This window comes from Bidens hawaiensis, unplaced genomic scaffold (genome assembly GCF_021521415.1).
Source record: "Bidens hawaiensis isolate Kalapana, Puna unplaced genomic scaffold, B.hawaiensis_p1.1 tig00027362_1, whole genome shotgun sequence".
Taxonomy (NCBI): domain Eukaryota; kingdom Viridiplantae; phylum Streptophyta; class Magnoliopsida; order Asterales; family Asteraceae; genus Bidens; species Bidens hawaiensis.
In genome coordinates this window covers 93,757-106,146 of record NW_027494438.1, presented here as the reverse complement: position 1 = coordinate 106,146, position 12,390 = coordinate 93,757, and the positions used below count along the sequence as shown (strand labels likewise).

The 12,390-nt window shown below is 37.9% G+C and overlaps 1 non-coding gene across 1 annotated transcript; it reads right to left on the bottom strand.

Annotated features, from left to right (window-relative positions):
- Positions 1-11,986: 11,986 nt before the first annotated feature.
- TRNAD-GUC (transfer RNA aspartic acid (anticodon GUC)) lies at positions 11,987-12,058 on the bottom strand. Its single transcript has one exon. It is a non-coding gene; the product is annotated as a tRNA-Asp (tRNA).
- Positions 12,059-12,390: the final 332 nt, after the last annotated feature.

Sequence of the window (12,390 nt, the reverse complement as noted above, 5' to 3'; positions counted from 1 at the left end):
AAGGGAATATCAGGATGTCAGAGCAGGCCTATAAAAGGAATATTTTAGGGCACATTTATGACAGACCTGAAACAACGGACCTGAGCGAATATAGTGATTTGATAGCAGACTCCCTCCTGTATGCAAATTGGTATAGATCCTGACATTCCACCTTTAAACCCTAATCGGTGTTCATTGTATCCTTCATAATATTAATGGAAATCTTTTGAGTTAATCGTGTGTGTTTGTTACTCTAGTACTCGTTGTGCAACATCTACAATATTATTGATTCCGCCTTTAATATTCTATTGTTCTTTATAAGTTAGTCGTGTCGTTAACCTTCATGTCAACACTTCGGTGTGGGTTACGACAGTGAGTTAGTGAGCTATCCACAGGGACCGAAAAGTGGTATCATAGCTTGTTTCTGCTATTTTCGTGAAGAACTTTTGCTGAATATTGCTGATTTTGAAGATGAAGAATGACGTTAGCTGACAACTGTTACATTGGTTTGTGACGTCAGCTGCCATGTTTTTCATTTTTCACAGATCTACAATATTGTTGAGGTTTAAAAGTGTTTTCTTACTCAGATCTATATTGAAGTTTGTTTCTTTGTTATAGATCTTGCTCTTATCCGTTCAGATATATAAGATCTGACGATTTTTTCCATAAATCTGATTATTTTTTAAAGGGTGTTTAAATTTTTGTTCAATTTTGTTTACCAAGGGGGTTTTTGCTGGCAATACACATAGTCAAAGTGGACAATCCAGATTTAATGTCCAAATGATTGATGGCAATGATACAGCTTCTATGGCTAGTGTACATGCTCCTTATGGTTGTGGCAATTTTAATCAAGGAAATGAATATCAAGCTCTATTTTCAATGTATACTGAATCCTACAATGCCTTTGTGGCTAAGAATCTGATTCATACTAGTGTGGTTCAAGAGGACCTTGAACAAATTGATGCTGATGACTTAGAATATATGGATCTTAAAATGGCAAGCTGCTATGCTAGCTTTGAGAAGCAAGTGGTTGTTCAATCGAACTGGAATGTCCTTTGTCTCTGGTCCAAATGACATAATAGGACGTTCCAAATTAAAAGCAATTTGCTACAACTTTCTACAGCCAGGACACTTTGCTAGAGAATGCAATCAACCTAGACAATTCTAGAACAACAATCCAAGAAATCAGTATTGATACCGGAATCAGAATCAAGGCTAGCAAAGGAACTTCAATAACAATTACAACAACCAACAACCACAGAATCATCAGCAAGTTGTTCCCCAACATCAGAATTTTCAAAGAAACAACCAGAACCCTCCACAAACTCATGTAAACCCAAACATAAACAATGTCAACCAACCAAGAAACCAAGAAAATGTTGCGTTAGCCACTCAACAATAAGAAGGTGATATTGATTGGAACAATCATGCCAACGACATTGAGAAGGCAAATGCGGCTTTCATGTCTAAAATTGAAGGAGAAGTTGAATCCTCTTCATCTCAAGCACATTCAAACCTCTCAAACTTTGAATTAATTGAAATGAATGAATTATTAAGAATAATAGTGGGAAAGTTACAAAGTGAGTGTTTTAGAAAACAAAGTATGATCAATGTCTATGAGGCAGGTGACATAACCTATGAGGAAAGAATCAAAATTCTGGAACAAGATTATTTGGAAAGCTACATGAAACAGTCTAGATATGTCACTGAAATAGAAGGATTGAAGAAAATGTTTCTTGAAAAAACTTTGAAGAACACTACACTTCAAGTTGAAAATAATTTCCTAAAAAATTTAGTTTCAACTGGGAACATTTGTGGGAAGTTACACAAGATCAAGGAAGAAGATGGATGCAAGGTTGTTCCTCCACCTTTCAATGACAATTACTCATTGAAGGTATAAGGAAAAGAGAAATTCATTCCTTGATAAATTTAGAGAGGTATTTAAGGAAAAAGAAGATTTCATTGAAAACTACAAGTTGGTTGAAGTTGATGAAAAAGGAGAGTTTGTGATGAAAGAGAAAATGAAAGATGAGAAATGTGCTGAAGTTTCTGTTGATTTTCAAGTATCTGAAGATGACTTTGATGATGATTGTTTAAACAAAGATGACTTGAGTAATTCAAGTAATTAGAGTTCAAGTGACGAAGGTTCAAAGTTTGGAAGAAAGGGCAAACCAAATTCAATAGGAAAGCTTCCTTTGCTGCCAAAGATGACACCAAAGATAAAGAAACATCATGAGCAAATGAGAAAGAAACACCAATCTTTTAACATATGTGGGGTATCAAAGGTTAATTATAATTCTGTTAACTATAATTTAGTGAAGCCTTCAAGAAAAGAAGCATTAAAAGAGAAAAGGTTTAAAAACATAGAGAAGACTGAAGAAACTATAAACAATGATCAGTTTATTACTGTATACCCTGTGTTCTCAAATCAAGAATTATTTGATATTAGTGAAGTAGAAACTGTAGAAGAGTATGAGATAAGGCAGTCAAGATATAGGGGAAGCATTGATGAAGAACCAATCAATACAGAGAGAATAGTATTTATCAAGAGTTCTGTGGAAATGCAAGATATTAAAATTGAAGAGTTTGTGCCTTTCTCAATTGATTTTGATGGTCTTAAAACTCAAAGAACCATTGGACTTGACCCCAAGACCAAGTGAAAGATTTAAAAAAGGGAAGTCAAGTGAAAGTTTCAAAGGAAGAGTGTGGTGCAAATATTGTGATGAGTATGAACATCAGACAGATTCTTGCCATGAAAGATTTACATTCAAACCAGTTGATGTTCCAAATTCAACAATATTTGGACAAGACTTTGGATTCTACAAGAAGAAATATGATGAGTATTTGGGTAAAGGTATGAAGTCATCTGATGATGTTGTGAGCAAGGTTGAAGCCAAGGGTAAGAAGAAAATTGAAGTGAGTAACCAGAAAGAAAAGAAAACTGTTGAAGAGAAAAAGGCTCCAATGATCAAATACCCTGTCAGAAAGTGAAACATGTTGACCAAGGGAAGTCAATAGATGGTGAAGAAAATGTCAAAAGATATGTTTTCAAGAGAAAGAAATCAAAAGAATTAAATGAAGATGAGAAATTTCTGTTAAAACATGGGTTTGAACCCCAAGGATTTCTTTGGAAACCAAGAAATGAAACAAAAGTGACATGTGAAACTGTTGGGCCTAGATTAGAGTGGTTTGTACTTAGTCTATTTGTGTATGGGTTTAGCTTGTATTATGGGTTTGGGCTACGGGTTAATTATGTAAACCGAGATCCCTTGGGATCTCGGTGGGCTTTTGGTTAGATGTTGGGCCAGTTGTGTTGGTTCCCTATATATAGAACATGCATTATATAGGGTTAGGGTCTTCGTTTACTTATGTTTTTGGCCGTCTAAGAGTTGCTCTAGACGAGGTGTATTTGTGCTTAAGCACCCGAAGTATAATAGACATACGTGTGTTTTGAAGCAATCCCCATGTTACGTGTGTTCTTGAGTCACCAAGCATTGGATTTCCGCACCAATACTTGTTTACTGATATCATAATTGTAGTGATCCAGATTCAGGACTCACAATTGGTATCAGAGCCTTAGACTTTTTTCAGGCTCGTTATTGTGATATCAATGATTCAAGAATAGTGTTCCTTGGTGGTTTGATTTTTTTTTTCCGGTTTACAGGTGACCGGAGAGGAGATCACTAAATTTTGGGAAAGAATTGATCTTGGTTTGGAAACAAATTAAAATCCTTTATTCTCGGAAGTTTGTTACACTGAGATTGAGGTTGTTGAGAATCAGTGTTCTCGGCAAAGGATAGTTCTCGGCCAAGATTAACCTGTTTTCGGCTACTGTTGGTTCTCGTGTGCTGTTAGTTCTCGGCCAAGAATAGTTCTCGGCCACTGTTAGTTCTCGGCTAAGAAAGTTCTCGATCAACTTGGGTTTTCTGTCAATATTGATCGTTCTCGGTTAAGGTTGGTCAAAATTACCTCGTTCTCGGTCATTATTGGAGTTTTAGGTAAATCCTCGAAGTTCTCGGTCAACTTGGTTCTCTGTTGAGTAGACTGTTATTGCTGTTTGGGCCTGATCAATCTGATTTGGGCTTGATATTTGGACTTAAGTAATCTTTAGACTTTAAAAAAAACAATCAATTAATCCAATTAAGATGGAACAATTAACAAGTGGTAACAATTCAGCCAACTCATCACTTCATAAATAACTGGATTCCATCATGGGGACACCACTCGTATACCTCGTCTCCTGTCTCATGAGGGGTTTAGTGAATGGAAATTTTGTTTCGAAAAATATGTTAAGATGAAAGATGCCAAAGTTTGGAGAAGCATTGTTTGGGGGCCTCAGAGAATCACCTATCAAAGGGAAAACTCAACTGAAGTTATTGTGAAGCCTATTGCACTGTATGATGATGATGACTTTGCTAAAGTTGAGGAAGATGAAAAGGCTCTCTCTACTCTAACCATGGCACTCTCACCCGAGATAACCCTTCAATTTAGAGAGCTTCAGTTTGCTAAAGAGTTATGGGAGGCACTGATTGAGGTGTATGAAGGAAATGAGGATATGAAAAGAACTCGCCAAGACTTGCTGCGACAAAAGTTCAACATGTTTAATCATGTTCTGGGAGAGACGTTGGAAACTCAAATTCAAAGGTTCATATCATTGGTGACTGAAATGAGATCAGCAAGTATTTATCTGCAGACTTCTGAAATAAACAAGAAACTGGTGAACTCATTTCCAAAGAGTTGGGATATGAATGTTGCTGTTATCAAGAAGACTAAAGATCTCAACAGAATGTCTATCACTGAGATGATAGCTACTATCAAGGCGTGTGACATGGATGATAAGCATCGTGCGATAAATCATGCCCGCTCCTACAGTGCAGCTGGGTACAACGTTGCCTCTAACAGTGCTCTTATCTCCCAAGACAGTTTTTCAATGTTCAAGACTACTCAACAACCACCTCTGGGAAATTTCCAGATGTTCACATCTACTCAAGGCCAATCATCCTCCATCCCACCCTAACCAGCTCCAGTATGGACAATCTTCAAATGATACTGGAAAAACTACACACTTAGGGGCCACTCCCAGTCAGAACTTCAGTCAGATTTCTTCCATACCAAAAGAGACTCAGGAGAATATAGCTCTAATGGAAGGTTTCATGAACTGTTATAATGCATTTTTAACTGGAGACTTAGTTCAACCTGTGATTGCTGCTGAACTTGATCAGATCCATCCTAATGATGTTGAAGAAATGGATATCGCTTGGCAATTCGCCATGGCAGTGTTTCGGGTAAAGAAGTTCACTAAGAGGTTGAGCAGAAATAATTGGAACATGTCTAACAATCAGAAAGTGGGTTTTAACAAAGATACTCTTAGGTGCTACAACTGTTATGAGCCGGGTCACTTTGCTTGTGAATGCACTATCCCAGCAAAGGATGGAAACACGAAAAGGGCATTGGTTCCAGTTGGGAATGCTAGAGATGAGGCTGGAGGTAGCTCAGGAATGGTGAAAGAGGAATGGTTGCTCAATAATTTTCTTGGGAGGGTCAGATGGCTGCACTCAACATTGGAAACCAGACCGCAAACTTTGCCAATGTTGAAGACACCGGAGAAGAAAATGCTATTGAGGAGAAGATCAAGGAACTTCAATTTGCATATATGGCGTTCACTTCTCCAAACTCATCTGAGGTAAGTTTTCAACCATCCACTTTAGATTGTGTTGAGAAAATAGAACTGTATAAGCTTAATAATGATAACTTAGTAAGAGATATGGAAAGAATAAAATCTGAGAATTTTAAACTTAAGTAAAATGAAAACGCTTTCCAAGATAAAATAGAAGCTCAACAAAAGGATATCTCTAAGCTTAAGTCAGATTTTAGTATAAAGTCTTGTCATCATCTTGATGCCAAACAAGAAATTGCTGAATTGATTGCTAAACTGGAAGCCTCCAAGTTAGAAATTTTGAATCTAACTAGTAAATATGAAAGAGCTTAACTAGACTTCAAGAAATTCGATGGTTCCAGTAAAGTTGTCAATTCAATGATTGAAAATCAATTGTGGTGGAAAGAAAATGAAGGTGAGGGAATATGATTCAGTCAAGTTCCCCCACCCTACAACCACATTTATGTCCCTACCCCTGTTACCAAATAACATGAGGAAAAGGTAAAGGACATGAAGTACGGTAAACAAGACAAAGGTGATGGAACCATTCTGTGAATGCTGTTCCGTCCACTTCAGATATGAATGATTCTAATGTTTCTACTTCATGTGCAGAAAAAGTAATTGTGAAGGAACGGACTGATGAGGATGACGACCCTTGTTTTGAATTTGATAATGACATTGTTTATGATGTTTCTTTAAAACTTCCTGTTTTGAATTCTGCTATTCCGACTGTTTGTGTGGGCTCTGTTTTAAAGATCAAGGATTTTTGTGTGGTTGATTCGATTGAAACTTTGAATTCTAGTAATGTGGTTTCTAAGAAAACTAAAAACTCAAAAATTTCCAAAAATACATAATACCTAAATTTGTCAAAAAGGGATGCTCTAATGACAAACAAGGTGATAAGCTCAAGGATGCAAAAAGGGGTTCTCGCAGTTTTAAGCAAACTGGTCCTCACAACCAGTCCAGACGAGGAGTTGCCCAAATTGATTTTTTCATAAAATGTCAAACTTGTTTTAATTGTGGCACTCCTGGCCATATTGCCAGAAATTGTCCACATCGCCCATATGTTTCTTATTATGGATTTTATCAGAGGAATATGCCATATATGCCTCATAACTCGTACATGAAAAATTCAGGCACAATTAGGCTAGTCCCTCTGACGATGATTGGCATCGAAACAAATCTGGCAGGTTTAGTCCTCATCAGACCAAACCTAACATGTTTCATGAAAGGGTTAGAAAAGGTGTTTCAAATTCAAATATTAACAATAAGTCAAAACCAAAACAGTAGGAAAAAACAAATTTGTCCTCTTCCAAACCCAAAACACTGGAGGTTACGACAACCATTCGTACTTATAATGCCAAGTCATACAGACATAAATGGTTGCCTAAACCTCCGGCAAAAGCATCTACAAAATCTATGTTTGACGATCAAAAGGACATGTCATGGCAATCTGTCACAACTGTAGATGAGTAGGGTCACCCAGTGTAACTATGGACTAGGTACCAAAATCTAACTAATCCCGCGTTTTGTGCACAGCAATGGAGGAATATCATCAGACCTTGGTATGTTGATAGTGGTTGTTCCAGGCACATGATAGGGGACATTACCCAACTTCACGACATTCAGACATTTAATGGTGGTATGTGTCCTTTGCGGGAGGAGAGAAAGGAAAGATCACTCAGAAGGGTACTGTAAGTAATGGTGTTCTAAAATTTGAAAATGTTAATTTTGTTTTCAGAATTGAAGCACAGTCTTTTGAGTGTGTCACAAATCTGTGACAAAAATTTTCAACTCATTTTACTAAGAAGGAGTGTCTGATTTTGAAACCAGGTATAATTATACCAGAAGACTGGATTCTTGTTCGATCAAAATGAAAAGATAATGCGTATGTGATCGGCATGAACACAAATGTTCCTGATGAAATAACATGTTTGTTTTCAAGAGTGTCTGAACATAACGCTATGCTATGGCATCGTCGTCTTGGACATGCAAATTCCCAAAACCTTAATCTTCTTGCTAAAAATAATTTGGTCCATGGTCTACCTATTAAGGATTTTTTAACTATTGAAAAATGTGTGCCTTGTGCTTTGGGTAAACATCATCGTAAATCTCATAAGCCGAAGTTGATCAATACTATCTCATCTGTTTTTCAATTGCTTCATATGGATCTTTTTGGACCAGTCCATGTTTTGAGTCTTTCTCGTAGCTCTTACTGTCTTGTTATTATTGATGACTACTCACTTTTCACTTGGGTGTTTTTCTTGTCAAATAAGAGTGAAACTGCAGATTTAATCAAGAAGTTTGTGGTGCTCATGGAGAATCAACTTAACCTGAAGCTAAAGGGAATTCGTTGTGATAATGGAACGGAGTTCAAGAATGCATCATTGAATCATTTCTGTTCAGAAAAGGGGGTGCTACGTTAGTACAACACCGTAAGAACACCACAACAAAATGGTGTGGCTGAATGAAGAAACAGAACTCTTATAGAGGCGGCAAGGACCATGTTATGTGATTCTAAACTGCCTCTGTTCTTCTGGGCAGAAGCTATTAATACAGCTTGTTATGTTCAGAATCGGGTGATAATTAACAAATCCAAGATGAAAACTCCACATGAGATTGTTTATGGTCACAAACCCACTGTTACAAATTTCAGAGCTTTTGGGTGTCCCTGCACACTATTGAATCTCGAGTCTACTCCAAAATTTGGGGCCTCAGCTGACGAGTGTTATTTTGTTGGTTATGCGGGCAATACAACTTACAGGGTCTACAACAAGTCAACCAAGCAGATTCTAGAGTCTTATGAGGTTCACTGGCTGGAAGAAAATGAGACTGATGCTCGTGTCGGCCCGGACTGGTTATTTAATTATAATGAACTCTTCAAACCATTTAATGTGTTTTCAGTCCTAAACACAGAACCTTTAGGTGGTCCTACCATGGAAGCTGCAAAAGATGACCCTCAATCAGTATCTCACATCTCTCCATTTCTGGATGATGATGTCACTGAACTGAATAATGACTCACCCGCACCCAACGCTCAGCTGAAAGAAACTCCAGAAACCGAAAGCTCACCGAATTCGTCTGAAGATGATGCTACAGTTGAGGGGGGAGAGTTCAATCCGTCAGATCTTCGGGAGCACACTGTTTCCCGATGTCATTCCAAATGAATATGTCGCCAGCACCTCGTACTCTCACAGTACAGCGACATCTGGATGGAAGAATCCTCTTGTTGATACTAATGAGAACCTGTCTAACTTACAATCTACTGGTGATGTTTCTGATCAGTCAATTCCATCAAAAATTCAAAAAATCATCCAATTGAAAACGTCATAGGTCCTCTTGAAATGGGTGTGTCCACCAGAAGTCAGACTGGACACATAAATAGCTGTCTGTTCTCCTGTTTCATTTCTCAAATTGAACCAAAGACGGTAGAAATGGCACTTCAAGAACCCAGTTGGGTTGATGCTATGCACGAAGAATTGAATCAGTTTGATAAGTTGAAGGTTTGGAGATTGGTTGAATTACCAGAAGGAAAAAAAGAACTTGATACAAGATGGGTTTTCCGAAACAAGCAAGACGACACCGGGGTTATTGTTTGGAACAAGGCACATTTGGTAGTTCGTGGTTTTCGTCAGGTTGAGGGACTAGATTACACTGAAGTTTATGCCCCAGTGGCTAGACTTGAGGCCATTAGGATTATTCTAGCCTACGCATCATTCATGGGATTTACAGTGTAACAGACGGATGTCAAAACCGCTTTTCTGTATAGTGAAGCCAAAGAAGAGATTTTGTTGACTCTAAGAAACCAAAGCATGTTTACAAGCCATACAAGGCACTTTATGGGTTACATCTGGCTCCTCGGGCATGGTATGCTACTCTGACTGCACATCTTCTAGATATGGCTACAAGCGGGGAACCATTGATCAAACCTTGTTCCGGAAAACTGTCGAAAAAGATTTGATTCTAGTCCATATCTATGTAGATGACATTATTTTTGGATCCACCAGTGCTGAGTTGTGCACATAATTTGAAGGGGTAATGAAGAAAAGATTTGAAATGAGTTCGTTGGGTGAAATGACAACTTTTCTGGGGTTACAGGTTCGCCAAAGCTCGGCAGGAATTTTACTACATCAAGGGAAGTATGTTGAGGATATGCTGGCAAAGTTTGAACTTCAAGATTCCAAGAGTGCCAACACTCCATGGCAGAAAGGCCACTACTGTCATCTGATCCTAAAGGGAGTCCCGTAGATCAAACATATTATCGATCGATGATCGGGTCTCTGATGTATCTCACAGCCAGTCGTCCTGACATCATTTTTGCAGTCTGCCAATGTGCTCGTTTCCAAGCAAATCCTAAACTCTCTCATTTAATTGCTGTTAAACGTATTTTAGATATCTGAAGGGACAACCGAAGTTAGGTCTTTGGTATCCCAAACAATCAGAATTTGATCTTTATGCTTTTGCTGATAGCAATTATGGTGGAGATGACATTGACAGGAAATCCACATCTGCTGGATGCCAGTTCTTAGGAGATCGTCTAATTTCATGGCAGTTTAAGAAACAACAGACGGTGTCCACCTCAACCGCCGAAGCGGAGTATGTTGCCGCATCAGCTTGCTGTTCTTAGGTTATCGGGATGGAAAACTGATGTGTAGTAAAACACACTTACTTTTCTTATGATTTTATCATGGTTTTTGTGCTTAATTGTTTATTTTATGAAAGTATTGGGGGTTAAGTGCAATAATTAACAAAGTTTAAATGTTAATTGTAGGTTTATATAAGATGGTGAAAAAAGAGTTAATTTGGAAGATTCTAGAGGCCTTGTTGGTCAAGTTTTAAAGCTACAACTCAAGGCCCAACCCAAGCCCACAAGTTAGAAGCCTTACATAATACTATATTAAGATAATTAATTAAGTTTTCAGCCATTATCCAGCCAAGAAACCCTAAATCAAAAGAACCCTAACTTCTTTGAAGGTTTCGATCGGAACAGCAGCAGGAAAAAGGGAAAGAAAAAAAGAAGAAGGCGGCGGCTGTGGTGGCTGTGACGGCTGGAGAGGAAGAAGAACACCAAGGAGACTCTTGTGCAGCTGCTAGGCATAAAATACATCCTTAATCTCAGCCATATAACCCTAAGTAATCATCTTTAAACTTTGTTTATTGTTCAAGAACCCTAACTAGTTGAATTGATCTTTTCCTTTGGATTGTTTTGCAAGTAATTGATTGTTTGACTTTGATTTAGTTATTCTTGGATCTTGAATGAGTTTGATTATGTTTATGATGTTTTACTTGAATGTTAATGGCTGTCCAAAATTAATGAGTAGCTAATCTTGTTTGTTCTACCTAGGTTTGATGAATATTGTTAGGTTTTGACAAGCAATATGGATTGTTAATGATCATGGATTAAATTGTTAATGTAAAGTTTGATTTAATAGTAAATTAGATTGTGTTTGGTGGCTGTGTTTTGTTTGATTATACCTAATAACCTCGTGCTTTAATTAATTGAATCGGTTTTGATTAGTTGTTGCATGTTTAAGGCTCTTTACTTTGTGTTTAGGGTTTGTTTGCGGGGTGTACAACCGTAGGGATAAGTGGGTAAATTAATTAAATAAAATCAGTTGTGAAACACCTTCTTAGAGACCGAGAGGTGATAAGAAGTAAACTCGTCTCATTACTTTTATTTGTTAGAATTAAGATCGCGCGAGAGCGGGTTTTGTTCTTGTCGGGTTTGGGTGTTTGAGCGATCAGTTGGTCTAGTTTAAGTTAAGTTGAATTGTTCCTCTATCCTTGGTTGCGTAGTATTCGTTTCCATTAGGCTAGTGTGTCGGTGAGACCGAGAGGTGAGTCGGTATTAGAACACGTTTATAATTTGTTTTCCCGGTTTGTTCTTAAAATCAACTAAAATAAGTTAGAGTTTGTCAGTGAGACCGAGAGGTGATCTGACCTTCTTGAGCGAACCTTAGTTGTGTCATCCTTTAGAACCGGTGTCGTGAGAGTTTTCAATCCATTGTCTTGTCATCTCCTTCAATATGATTCTTACCTAGGTTGACGTTTTTATCACTGCAGTCAAAGTTTCCGAAGTTTTGTTAAAAGTTTTCATTTAGTTAAGTTAAGTAGTTAAATCAATTCTAAAATAAATCAATTAAATATTTTGGTGAGTCTTGGTTAGTGTTTAGTGATTATAAACGTTTTCACGTGTCTTCGAGTTCGATATCCGGACTTTCTTCATCTGTGCTATACGCGACCGGTACACTTGCCGTTTGTGTGAACTAGGATAGATTGTTTGGTTTTTAAAGCTTAGTTGAGACTTGTGTTTTATTTATATATATATATTTTCGCACATCATGTTTTTGGCGCCGTTGCCGGGGATCGAACCAGGGTCACCCGCGTGACAGGCGGGAATACTTACCACTATACTACAACGACTCGAGTTAGGACTTGCCTTGTTTACTACTTGTCTTTCTTATTTGTTTTGTTTGTTAGTTTAAAATATTTTAGCTAATTATAATTTCTTCTATTTATTTTAATAGTTGTATGCGACGTACTCGATCTCTAGGACCACCAGAAGTTGAAGGATTTCCCGAACCAGAGAGAGCTTCTTGAGAGACGTCATACAAAACCGTCTTCCAGTTCATCTACATCCGTCGATAATACGTTCTCTTCTCCTACTTTTTCTGAACCCGTCATTAGGGATAGGATTATGGGCGACGCGAATCCACCACCGAGGAGGACAGTTGCAGACCGGGCCCGTCCGGTCG